The sequence below is a fragment of the Sceloporus undulatus genome, chromosome 3, assembly GCF_019175285.1.
Source record: "Sceloporus undulatus isolate JIND9_A2432 ecotype Alabama chromosome 3, SceUnd_v1.1, whole genome shotgun sequence".
Classification (NCBI taxonomy): Eukaryota; Metazoa; Chordata; class Lepidosauria; order Squamata; family Phrynosomatidae; genus Sceloporus; species Sceloporus undulatus.
Genome location: NC_056524.1, coordinates 194,948,878 through 194,962,380, shown reverse-complemented (window position 1 = coordinate 194,962,380; position 13,503 = coordinate 194,948,878). Strand labels below are relative to the sequence as shown.

The 13,503-nt window shown below is 39.0% G+C and overlaps 1 protein-coding gene across 12 annotated transcripts in view; it reads right to left on the bottom strand.

Moving 5' to 3' along the window:
* Positions 1–13,503, bottom strand: part of FGFR2 (fibroblast growth factor receptor 2) — a 179,969-nt gene that overhangs the window by 109,108 nt on the left and 57,358 nt on the right. The window lies entirely within an intron of this gene.

Here is a 13,503-nt window from a genome sequence, read left to right as displayed (position 1 = left end):
GCTTAACAAAGAATGGGACCTGACAAAACTGTAAGACTGGCTTCTCAATTGTTGTTGTTATTTGCCATCAAGTTAACTTCAACTTAAAGTATCTCTACAAGTAAGAGAACCTCAGTCATCAACAGCCCTGCTAAGATCCTGCAAACTTAAGGCTATGGCTTTACCTTTAGTGTGGTCTTCCTCTTTTCCTACTGCCTTTCACTTTACCAAGCATTGTCATCTTTTCCTATAGCTACCTTAGTCACCTTGGCCTCTAGTGAACATCCAGGCTTCTCACAATTGATTAATATTCAGTGTTTAAAGCCAAATTGAACATGACAGTTATATATGGATGTATTGGAATCAGTCTCTACAAAGTACATAGTCTGAAGGATATTTAAAATACAGCATAAGTGAGCAGGGGGTGGAGGTTGAAATGAACCTTTACAAAGTCAATATCCACACAGAGAGAGAGAGAGAGACAAAGGCGGGTTATATACCGCCATATAGTACGCGCAGAGCACGTACTAGGGTTAGGAAGGGGTGGTGGTTCCGCACCCCCCCTAACCCTAATACGCGCTCCGCGCGCACAATATGGCAGCGGCCATTCCACACAGCCGCCGCCATATTGACATAGCAGACGCTGTGCATCCGCACGTCCGCGGCACTTATGATGTTGTGAGTGCGCCATTGGCGCCTCGCGGCGTCATAACCACGCCGCGAGAAGAAGCACCATTTTGGTGCTTCTTTTTTGCTCCGCGCGGGAGCCGCGTGGTTTGGCTGCTGCGGCTCCCTCACAGAGCAACTAGCAGCGCCGGCAGACTGCCACTTTTAGGGGGTCTGTAACGGACCAAAGTTTTAAAAATGGTTTGAATTCCAATCCACATAAATTCAACATAATTCAAATTTAACCTATATCTGGTTTGTCTTATAGATTTCTAGTTAGTCAATTAAGTCTGCATTCCAAAACAACTCCTATTTTAAGTTTAATGAAGTAACAAGTGACCTGAGCTCACAACCTAAATATTATGAAGAAAATCCAGTAAAATACCATATATACTCGACTATAAGTTGACTATAAGTAAAAATCAAGGGCATGTTTTGGGGCCAAAATTATGAATTTTGATATGGCCCATGTATAAGTTGAGCGTAAAACTTAGGGGCAAGCAACAAAGGATGTAAAGAATGAAGGGGGAAAATGATGCCAAAGAATGCTGCTATTTTCTGTTCAATCATACAAAAAGGCTAGAAGCAGCACCACAGAGAAGAGAATGGGGGGGGAGGGGTTGGTGCTTCCTTTAGGTTCTCCTGGGATAGACTGCGCTCTTAGTTTTTGCCACTCTACTCAGAGAGGGAGATGGATCCTATTTAGAGTTAAGGTACAGCACTTCAATTGACCCGTGAATAAACTCATCCAGGTTTTGGAGGTCAGTTTTTTTACTCAAATTTCTAGATTTATACATGACTATATACAGTAATTAAACAATGCCCATGCTTCTTCGTACAGAAAGCCTATCACACATTCGGAAAAATGTGATTTGAAATTTTCTCATGGGTCCTATTCATGTGTCCTCTGATGTATGTTTCATTGTTTTTAATGTGTTTCATCACAAGTACACATGCAGAGGATCTTACCATTAAATTATACTGCCTTAAATTGTTTACTTCCTCTAATGTAAATTCAATGAAATGTTGTTAATATCTTAATTAATGGGCCATGTGAAAATTTTGATTACTTTTGGAGGCCACAACAACAGTGTGTTCTGGCACAGTTTCAAAGTTCAAAAGTCAAGTCTAGCTTTTCTATAATCTTTACCTTTTCCAAAACAGCAATTGCCCAGATTTTTATTCTCTTAACAATAAATAACATTACACAACTATATTATTTATACCAGAGAAGAGGCCTCAGAATAGATATTTCATTTCTTCGTGCCTGCCAATATTTACAGCAGATGCCTCCAAGACAGATAGGATAAAACCTGTGGCTTTCTATCAGTGAATTTTTTCCCCCACAAGATGAAAACTTTTGAAAGAAAGCTACCTTATGTACCATGGTCTCATTAAATTTGCAGATGATGCAAAAGTTGGACGGGTTGCTAATTCCCCAGAGAACAGGATTAAAATTCAAAATGACCTCAACAGTTTAGAGGGCTGGGCTAAAGCTAGCAAGATGAATTTCAACAGGGAAAAATGTAAAGTACTACACTTGAACAGAAAAAAATGAAATGCACAGATATAGGATGGGAGACACCTGGCTAGGCAACAGTTCATGTGAAAGGGATCTAGGAGTCTTAGTAGACAAACTGAACATGAGTCAGCAGTGTGATGCAGCAGCCAAGAAAGGCAATATGATTCTTGGTTGCACCAACAGGAGTATAGTGTCTAGATCAAGGGAAGTGATAGTAACACTGTATTCTATTTTGGTCAGGCCTCACCTGGAATACTGCATCTGGGCATCTCAATTCAAGGCTGCTGACAAGCTGGAATGGATCCAGAAGAGGGCAACCAAAATGGTGAAAGGTCTGGAAGTCATACCCTATGAGGAGCAGCTTAGTGAGCTGAAAATGTTTAGCCTGATGAAAAGAAGGTTATGAGGGGACATGATAGCCATGTTTAAATATTTGAAGGAATGTCATATTGAAGAGGGACAGGCTTGTCATGGCTCCAGAGACTATGACAAGGAGCAATAGATTTAAACTGCAGGAAAAGTGATTCAACCTAAATCACAGGAGGGACGTCCTGATGGTCAGAGCTGTTTGGCAAGCATTTAGAAGTAAAATGTTTATTTTAAGGAAATATCACATCTTTGAAGTTAAATGATGTAATAAAAAGGGAAAAGATAAAAAAAAAACTTTCTCATGAAGTTAGAAAACTGGGTCTAAAAATATTAAGTGTTGCACTGCACTGATTACTGCAGCAATTTAACTCCTCTCCTCATCCATTATATAACTATGGCTTCTCTTGGAGCTAGAATCGAGTTCACTTTTCATGGCAAACTCTACTTTCCTACATATGTAGCTTACAGTTGCCTATAAAAGTTTATTACAGAATTGAAATTTTAACAGCAAGTTCTCAGGCTATGAGCTTTTTTTAAATGGGGTGTCCAATTTTAATCATAGCCCATAAGAAGTAACCTAGGGTAACATGTAAGCGACATTAACATTGGCACATGGAGACAATGCATAGTCATACGGAGATACACAAGTAGTCAAATTATGCAGGACAAGGTTGTTGTTTTTTTTGTCCCCACTAGGAAGCTTTTCAACACACTGAGAGCCCGAACAGACAGGCCACAGTAAAGCTGCTTTGGGTCACTTTGGAAGTACAGTATGCTGTTTAAATGATGCATGTGTCCTAAGAGGCCGGAAGCCATGCCAAAGCCACACTCCAGTCCTCAGGACTAGAGAACAGCTTTGCCACAGCTTCTGGTCTCTTAAGATGCATGTGTTGTTTAAACTGCATACTTCCAATGTGACCCAAAGCAGCTTTATTTTGACCTGTCTGTTATAGGCCCTGAGTTAGTATTGCAACTCCATATTACCAATACTTACATGGAAGACTGCTTTTGCGTATCAGTTGTGTCATTTAATGAGGCACCTTTTTATTGTAGCACTGATCCATGGTTACCAGGGGATATCAACCAACACTATTTTTGTTAAGTTATTGAAAAGATTTCAATCCTACCCTACAGCCAGTGTTCTCAGGGTGGTGTATGGACTATGGCTGGCATCCCATTAGTGGTATAAGCAGATGTAAATCAACCTGACACCTGTGCATGTCTTTTTGTTGATGATGATGATGCAGATGTTGTTATTCCCTTCCACCCTTCACTCCCTCAGCCCCATCAAACTGACTGCAGCATTGCTGCAGGGTGCCACCACACACTCATTCCATGTCTGACAGAGAACAAGAAGGGGATCAGAGATCTGTCTGGCTATGTCCCTTTAACCAGATGCAAAAGATATGTCCTCCTCTGACACCTCCAGAGATCCCCAACAGACCTCATTAGATGATATAATCATTTTGCATCTGGCTATAGGGACACAGCCAGACACTTCTCCAATCCCCTCATTCACCCATTCTCCACCAGGCACAGAATAACCTGGGGGTGGGGACATCTGTGACTATATAGTAAGTGCAAGAGATTGTGAATGGCCATGTATAACATAGTCCTGCATGTAAAACTACTACACTAGGCTGGGCCATATAAAGGAAAGACAAACCCCATTATCCAAGAAGCAAGAAATGGTCACTGGATTCCAAACACATGGGTGAACTGTCTGGCTAAATAATATTCAGTGCAGCATTAAGTCCCAGGTAAATTTCTCCTTTCTCAATAAGCATGCAAGGTATGCATTATCAATGGCTATGACTTCAGTACACAATCCAAAACAAATACAAGTGTCTTTGTCCTGCTAAATTAGCTGACAAGTCAGTGTTTTTATCAGCTGCTCCATCATTTGGGCATCTTCCCCTACACAGAAAATCACAGAAAGCTACCCCATACTGAGTCAAATCCACGAACCAACTCCCTCTGTATTATCTCCAGTTTCTACAGGCAATGGCTTCTGGATTTTTAAGACATAGATCTGTTCCAGCCCTACCCATACATACCTTGGGTTGTGATTGAAATCTTCCACATGAAAAGCCCATGGTCTACCACTGTGTTATAAAAAGTTAAAGGTGATTTTTTTTTAATCCAGAATGACTGATTGATGGAATTTGTACACTGCCCCGATTGACCGACTGTATGCTGACAAATTAGTGAATATTTGTACACAAAATCTCTGAGCAGTTAGTTGAATGAAATACACAGAGGGTTAATCTCTGTTCAAAATGTGTAGCTGAAAATTTAGGAATTTTAATTCTTAACTCAGATTTTTTTAAAAAAATTCTATTGACTGGTTAATTGCTTTCATTTGCCACAGAGATTTACTACAGTATTTTATGGTCCATGAACATTAGACTGCTTCATTTCAGAATATTAACTAGAGTTGGAAAACATTTTGGACTGTAATTCCCAGACTCCCCTACTGTGCATGGCCACTCACCAAGTGACTGGGGGTTTCTGTGCTTACTGAAAGAAACTTTTCCAAGTTGTGGTATAATCTATTACTTCTTTGAAAACTGGCAACATTCAGTTCAAACATGTTTTAAGAGTTTAAGCTATTCCTTGAAAGAATTTAAGAGATACAAACAAAATTAAAGAGTTTAAAATATTTGATGGTATTGTTTCGAAACCTAAAAACAGCTTATATGTTCAAACATCAGCTAAAAAATTAAAAAGGAGCTAAATGCCAACAAGAGACTGAATTAACTAACCCAGCAGGTTTCCCAACAGACAACATGGGTGAGAGAAGGTCAAGAGTGATCTTGCCATTTATCAAATGTACGTCTAAACTAATTATTCACTTCAGCTAAGCTGCCTTTCAACCTGTGTGTGCAGTCAAACCTCCCATCATTAAGGGTTAACTTCACTGGGACTCATTCAACAGCAGGAATGTGGATCAGGTTTAAAAGCCATTCTTAAGACTCAACACATTCCACACCATGTACACAACACAGAAATACTACAGATTGCTACTTAGTATGTTCAGAAAGACTCATTCTCATATGAAAGTGACAAGGAAATGTAACCTCTTGGCATCTTGTCCATTCCCTCCCACAAATGGTAATATTTGGCCTAAGCCTAATGTCCACACTGTCCAACCCTCTATTGATAAAATGCATGTGCATGAATGTGTACAGTGTACTAAAAGTACACATTGTAACTACGTTGTCAATTCTCTGTACTCAAAATATTTGGCTATGCTCCAAAAGTGAAGTCTGAGGAAAATCCTGAATGCCCAGATGAACCAAGAAGTGATTGCCTCTAGAAAATCTGAAATAGTTTCTAGACAATACTCAAAGTACATGGCTCCTTATGTTCTGCAATGCAAACTGATATTTTTGGAAGACTACAAAATGATTGCCTAAAGTTGGATAAAGTCAGGGAATTGAGCTTGTGGGATTTTTGTGAAGAACGCTATATTTCTTTATCACTAAAGGCTGGTGCCACATATTCAGTGATACACATTACACAATGAGGATAACAGATTCAGATGTTATTTAGATGCAGAGCTTAGTGAAGGAAAGCTGTGGGAATCAGTAACATTATAATCAGCTAAATAATCAGAACTCAGTGCTCATTTCCTCTAGAATTATAGTTGAGGAAGCTCTCGCACTTGGTCCTGAAGTCAACAGCAAAAAGAGGGAGGGAAAGAGGGAGGGAGGGCAGCTTTCTACAGTCTACCTGCCATGTTCAAATAAACTAGAGGGGCTGCCCTGCATGGAAAGCTCATACACAACACTGAAGGTAACCCAGTGTTGTTTTCTTTCTCAATTTTCCATATATTTTGCCAGTTTATAGAAGGTGAACATTTTGAGAGCAATTTAAATTCCAATTAGAAAATGGACAAGATTTCATGTCTTGTCATCCGGAGGAGATCCTAGCTTACCACAGATAGCCAGAAGACAACTAGCTATTTGAAAACAAAGAAGTGGATTGGATGGATTTTTAGGATTCTAACAGCAGTGGGTTTTTTAAAAAAACAAACAAATCCAAGTTACATCACAGAGCTTGTTAACAATAAGCAGCTTAATTCTGCCATGACTCATGCTACTTTGTAGCACTTTACAATAGTAGAACAGAGTCCTATCGCAATCTGTGTTGATAGTTCTGGGACTCTAGTGACTAAACCTGGCAACAAATCTGATATGACAATAAGCAATGGCAAGGTTACAACAAACATATGCCAGTGTGCAAATATGATTTATTATTTGCATAATAGCAGTGCCTCGAGGCTGCTTTCAGGACTAGGGTCTCATCAATTACAGTGCAAACAAAAATTAAAACAATCTTACAGGACAAACTATCAAGCTATCAACTGATCAACACTTTCAAAGGTACTAAATTATCTTCAAAATTATGCTGCATTACAGTTAGCTGCAGTGGATTTTCTAGTTCTTAGTCAAACTAACAGACTGGAATGCATAAATTTAAATACCAAGGTATCTAAAATCCTGGAGGTGTGTCAGCTACCAGTCCTGTAGGGATTTTTGCAATATATTCAGCTAATGTTATCTCTACAGTACTCTACTTTATACAGTCACCGCCCCCCCCCCATCCATTGGGGATATGTCCCAAGACCCTCAGTGAATGCCTGAAACCATGGATAGTACTAAACACTAAATTGCTAATGTTTTTGGACTGCCACTGACCACAGGTAACTGAAACTGCAGAGAGCAAAACTGCAGATAAGGGGGTGTTGTGACTGCATTATATTTTCAGACTGCAACTGACCATGAGTACCTGAAATCACAGAAAGAGAAACAGTGGATGAGGGTGGACTTGTGGACTTGCACAAATGATGTTGCTTTCAGCTCAAAACCAATAAAAGAAATCCTAATTGACCAAAAGTTCACAAATTTAGGCCTTGATTTTAGTCTAATTGGAATACAACTAGCCAAAAGCTAACTACTAGAATACACTGATGTTCAATTGTAATAATTTGGAGTTTTATGAAAGTATTTCAAACAAGGCATTCTGTATGACAATAAGAATCTTAAAAATGTTGCAGGAGAAGAGGATAATTAAACACACAAACTAACTATTTAATTATAATGCTGAAGCAAGAATGAAATATAAGTGCTTAATGCCATAAGTGATGATCTGAGACTATTAAGTGAATATAATATTGTCTTAAATTAAATAATGAACAGAGGTGATTTCAAGTTCTAAAAATCATTTTATGAGAATTCCAACTTGTTTGAAGAGCTGTGTTTAAATCAAATATGTTTTTAAAATCACCTTTTTGGCAGCAATCCCATGTGTGCATGCCTTCTACGGAGAAACCTTTACTGAACACCAATAGGTTTACAACTAGATAAGAATGTAGAGGATTTCATTGTTAATTCAATTATTTGATTGTTATATCATCACATCAAATTTTATATTCTATTCTTACTAGAAGACTTAAGAGAAAAATTTCAGTGTACTTTCACAAGTTTTGCAGTAGTTTTTTTCCCCCAGTTCCCCAAGAACAGCACTTACTATTTGCAACATCAAAAAATAGCATGGCAAATGTAAGGTGTTCTTTTTTACAAAACACATCCTACTATTTGCTAGCTCTTCTGCCATGTGAAAGCTTTTATAATGCCATTAAGTTCAGAAACCTGTTTTCCCTCTGCTAGTAAGTTTGCAGAATTCTCACTTTAAAACTGTTTCTTATATGTAAATGACATTTATTCGGGGCGGGGGTGTGGCAGGTGTGGTTACTTTTCAGTAATACTACATGTTGGTAGCATCCAGGTTTTGCCCAGTAAAAAGACAAGCTTTTAAAAGGAAACAAGTTCTCTCTAAAAACATTAATGACCCACCCAAAGACTTGCTGTTCCCCTACTACAACATTCCACATGGTGCTGTACAAACATCCCAGCTGCTTCAGGGAATACAGTAGTCTGTCTAGGAACAGTTTCATAACAAATGACACTGTATAACCCAGGAATCTCTTGGAATTTTCTTTGTGTAAAGGAACTTATTTTCAAAAGCCTACCAAACTGCAGAGAAGATGGGCAGTCTACATAACCCTAGGGGAACAAATTGTAGGTGCCCCAGGGATCTCATGGAAATTTCTTTGTGTAAAGGAACTTAAAGCCTGCTGGCCTTCATGGTTTCAAAGAAAATGCTGAGCACACATGACATGGGTCATCCTACCAAAATGCAGAGAAGATGGGCAATATACATAACCCTAGGGCACATGCCTGAAACACAGATAGGCCAATACATCCAGTTAGGACTCCCTGAGGACTAGGAACTGCTGCCAGTAATAGTAGGCAATGCTGTGGTGACTGGAGTAACAATGGTCCAAAATGAGAGAAGGTGGGGTCCTACTCTTGTAAGCAAGCAGAAAGTAATGATTCAAAGAAGTAATGAGGTTCTACTTTTTTACAGGGCAACCATATCAGCTGGAAATTATAGGCTATTTGCACTACAGATGAAGAGGAGGAGGATGACAACAATGATGTCTGGCTATTATTCTGCATCACTTACTTAAGTATATTTTACTAAGTAACCTATCCTGGCTTGATTCCCCCCTCCAAAAAAAAAAAAAACTTGACAGGAACATAATTCACCCATGCTCCAATCACCAGCAAAACGATCCTCCATCTTCCCATTCAGCTGGTGCCCTGTACAGTATGCTAGAGGGAGGAAGTTAGTTATAGCAACAGTGAGAAAATCATGACATAGTCCCGAAACAGCTGGGTCAAAAGGAGTGGCTTCTGGCTGCTTTGGGGCATGGCACATGCCCTCGGAACATCCAGTAAAAGGATTGGTTAAAAAAAACAACCCACTCCTGCGAGTGGCTCATTTGGGCTAAGGTCAGGGGCTACTTTGAGAGCAGGCCATGTGGTCACCATGATCCCAGGTTGCTTGGGGCATGATTGTGGCTGGAGTGGCCAGAGGCAGCTCCTAGCAACCAGTCTTCTTCTCCCCTAAAAGGAGATTGTGAATACAGAAGAATTACAGGTGAGTAAATCTAGATAACCATTCCATATTCATAATTGCTATTTGTTCTCACAAGGGAGCTACACTCAAGAAATTATAGCAATTTAACTGCTATGGCTCCTCCCCTAGATTATTGGGATTTACATTGTGGTGGAGGTACTTAGAATTGGTTAATGATCTCTAGCTCACTCCCCTGATTGGTAACACTAAAGCTCTCTAGCCAAAAATTCTAAGCACCTCCATCAAATGATAAATTCCAAGATTCTGTAGAATGGAACCATGACAGTAAGAAGTGGCATAAAACTACTATAACTATATAGATACAGACTGTTATGCAAAAACTCCCTTGTAACTAATACCAATATCAGGAAGGGCACGTTTTCCCTCCTTTTCCTGGGTGCTTCCTTTCTTAATTTTTTTCCTCTCCCATTTAGATAAATGAGAGGAAAGTAAACTTAGGTTCCCAGTGCTGACCACTACAACCATGGAATTCCCCTCTTGTGGTCTGCACATTTTTCCTTACCAGAATCAGAGTTCTGGTATCTGGGAAATAAAGACAGAGATGGGGGAGGAGGAGATTATCAGATTCAACAGCCTAACAAAATGAGTGAAATGAGCCTTTGACACTTCTGAAGACACACTGTAAGAAGAATCGCACCTCACCTTCAGAATTCACATATTTGCAAGACTTACAGGGAAGTTTTTGCTGTGTGCCTTCAAGTCATTTCTGACTTATGGGATTGTCCATGCAGAACAATGTACCCCTTTTAAAATATGAACAATTAAATGGCACACAGCTTTTTCAAATGGTCACATATTTAAAAAATTGAAAATTATAAAAATGTACAGAAATAGATAAATGCAGAGATTAGGGAGAAAGTGTTTTAAAATATGCGCAAATGCCCATGGAAAATGGAAAGCACACATTCTCATAACACAATGCAAAATAAGGATGGAAAGAAAATGCAGGTGGGATTTGGAAAACCATGACAAAATCAAGACAGAAATTTTGAGAGACGTTGGGCCAAAAATTCCCAGGAAGGCTGGGGAGGGAAATCATAGGCTGAATTTCTCAAGGCCTGATCCTCTTCTTCTCTGAGAAGAGACATCAAAAATACCCAATGACACCATTCTAGAAACTTCAAGATTGTGATCTTAGTAATCTTAGAATTAATAATTTCTCCCAGTTCTTCCTCTAATATGTAATAGGGCTCAAGACAGACTACACTATCACTACATTTTCTTTTAATATTTTTCCCCAGAAATGCACAATTCAGCACGAGCGTCAACATAAATAATTCTGAGGTTTGACTCTAAACCTCTGGGTAAATTTAATCTTACACACAAATGATTAAGCAGAAAAGAGGGAAAATCAATTATGCATGCATTCAAATAAACTGAGAAGACAGGGGGTAGGGGAAACAAACTATGATATGTAGAGGCCAGATCCCCTGAACAAAGCATCTGGGAGAGGACACATTTCATGAACATTATACTGACAAGATTGTTTTGACAGTTCAGTTAATACAAATGTGTTAGCTCATTGTGTTACAAGATAACAGCAACTATAATAAGAATGCACCAACCCCCTTCACTGTGAGGCACAGAAGGTGGGAGGGGAGCACAGAGGTCCCCTGTATTCCATACAGCATAATAAAAACATTCTTGCAGCCAATAAATATACTGTAATCAAAAACATCATCTTAAAATTCCATAAATACTGCAATTTGAGGAACTTGGGAGTCAGGATGTCCCTAAATGAATGTCAAATGTAATCTCAAAATGATTATGGCTGTAAAAAACTTCATTTGTACAAAACATTATAGCAACGCAAAGTATTGTGGTTCTTCCATATTTTCTTTGGCATGAAAATGCGTGCAGATTTTGTTTGGATTTCAGCATACTTGTTGCTTATGCACCATAGGAGTTTTCTGTGGCTTTCAAACAATAAGGGAAACTTTCTAGAAAACTAGCAGGAAACAAAGAAAAGTACAAAAATATTGTTATCCATTAACAACCCTACAAAAGATACAGTTCATGGATCAAATGTGGTGCTAGGTGTCTGGTTGCACTGGCCACTAAGGATTACCTTTACTTTCATTGCATACACAAGATCAATCATCATCATCATCACCACCACCATCATCACTCCCCAAGCTTTCTTTTTCTCATCCTCTGCAAAAAATAAACAATTGGGATTCTCATGTTGGTCAATGCTATAATTGGGATTCTCATGTTGATCAATGCATGGACAAACCATCTCAATGAATTCACCATAGATAGGATCACAACAGTATAACTGCAAAAAAATGACACTACTAGAAACAAGCCACATTATCCAAAGGTAACTGATTGCTATATTCTTCAACAGAATCCAAATCACTGGTAGTCCAGAATTCCAATCAGTAACACCTAGTAGACTGTGAAATCAAGAGGATGATGGTGGTGATGATTATAGTAGTGAACATGATGATGATTTTATTCACTTATATACAGTGGGCCCTTGATATCTGCTGCTGTATGGTTCCAGAACTCCCCTTCACCCCACCCCACAATCTGTGGATGCTAATGTTCCATTCAATGTTCCATATACATACATACACACACACACACACACATATACAGGGGGGTATTTTCAAGATGTGGATGGTTGAATCTGTGGATGCAGAATCCATGGATATGGCCAACTATACTGCCTTTTTATCAATATTATGATTATAGGTGGTTTATAAAATATTACAAAATATTAAAGCAAATACAGTTTAAAACCCATATAAATATATATATAGAACTGAATCAATTAAAAAACCCATTAAAACCAGAAAATAAACATCTACAAGCCAGCATGCCAACTATGCATGTCTAAGAGACGCAGCCTACCAAATAATCAGAGTTAGCATACTGCTTCCTAAATTCTGTCACATGCCTTCTGACAGCACCAGCAAACCACCTGGACCTATAGCTGTTCTCCACAGCAAGGGTGGAGAACCATTTTCAGCCTGAAGCTGAATTCAATTTCAGAGACAACTGGGGGCCACATTCCAGTGACAGATACGGCCAAATACAAAAGGGTGGGTGAGACCATAAGTAATGACTTAAAAATCACTCTGGCAGTAACGACAGTGCTACGCAAAAGAGTGGTCCATTAACTAATGCTGCTCTATGATGGCTGGACTATTACAAGTTCCAAATAATTATGTTAAGCTAATAATAATATGGCACAAAAGTGATACTAATTCCTTGGCACTGGGGAGGGATTGCCCTTCTGCCACATCAGATATTGATAAGCACTGTCTTCAGAGAATCATATCAAATCTATACTCTGAGGAAAAGCATTCAGAAAAGCTGGAAAACCATTAAACTGGTGGTGTAATGGAAAACTGAGGATGGCTATCAGAACAGCATATATAGCATCAGGGACTGAGCTTCCCACATCTTAAGGAAGCAAACTTTGACATTACTTTGGCTATAAGTAGACTGCATCCCTCATGAAGAAATAATCCAGTTTGACACTGCTTTAACTGGCATGAGTCAATGCTATGGAATCCTGGGAATTGTAGCTTGTTGTGGCATCTGAGCTCTCTGACAAAACAGGCTAAATGTATCACAAAACTACAGTATCCATAATTCCATAGCACTGAGCCATGGCTGTTGAAGTGGTGTCAAACTGGATTGTTTCTACAGTGTGCATGCAGCCCATGACTATCACTGGGTGCAAAACTACTGGGACTCCCCCTTTATGGTCTTGTGAGCAATCAAATAAGAGACTTAACAGGAAGAGGAACAGAAAAATATAGGAAAGAGCAAAAATGAGAATTTAGTTATGCTGACATCTGTTTGTTTGTTTATTGGATGGGGTCTATGGGCTTAATAAAATGGCACTGCTTTGACAAATGAATTATGATAAACATGTCGTATAAGGCTCCAGGGATAGCTAGTTTGCTGTCGATATTGTATCAGTAGCAATAAAATGGTCT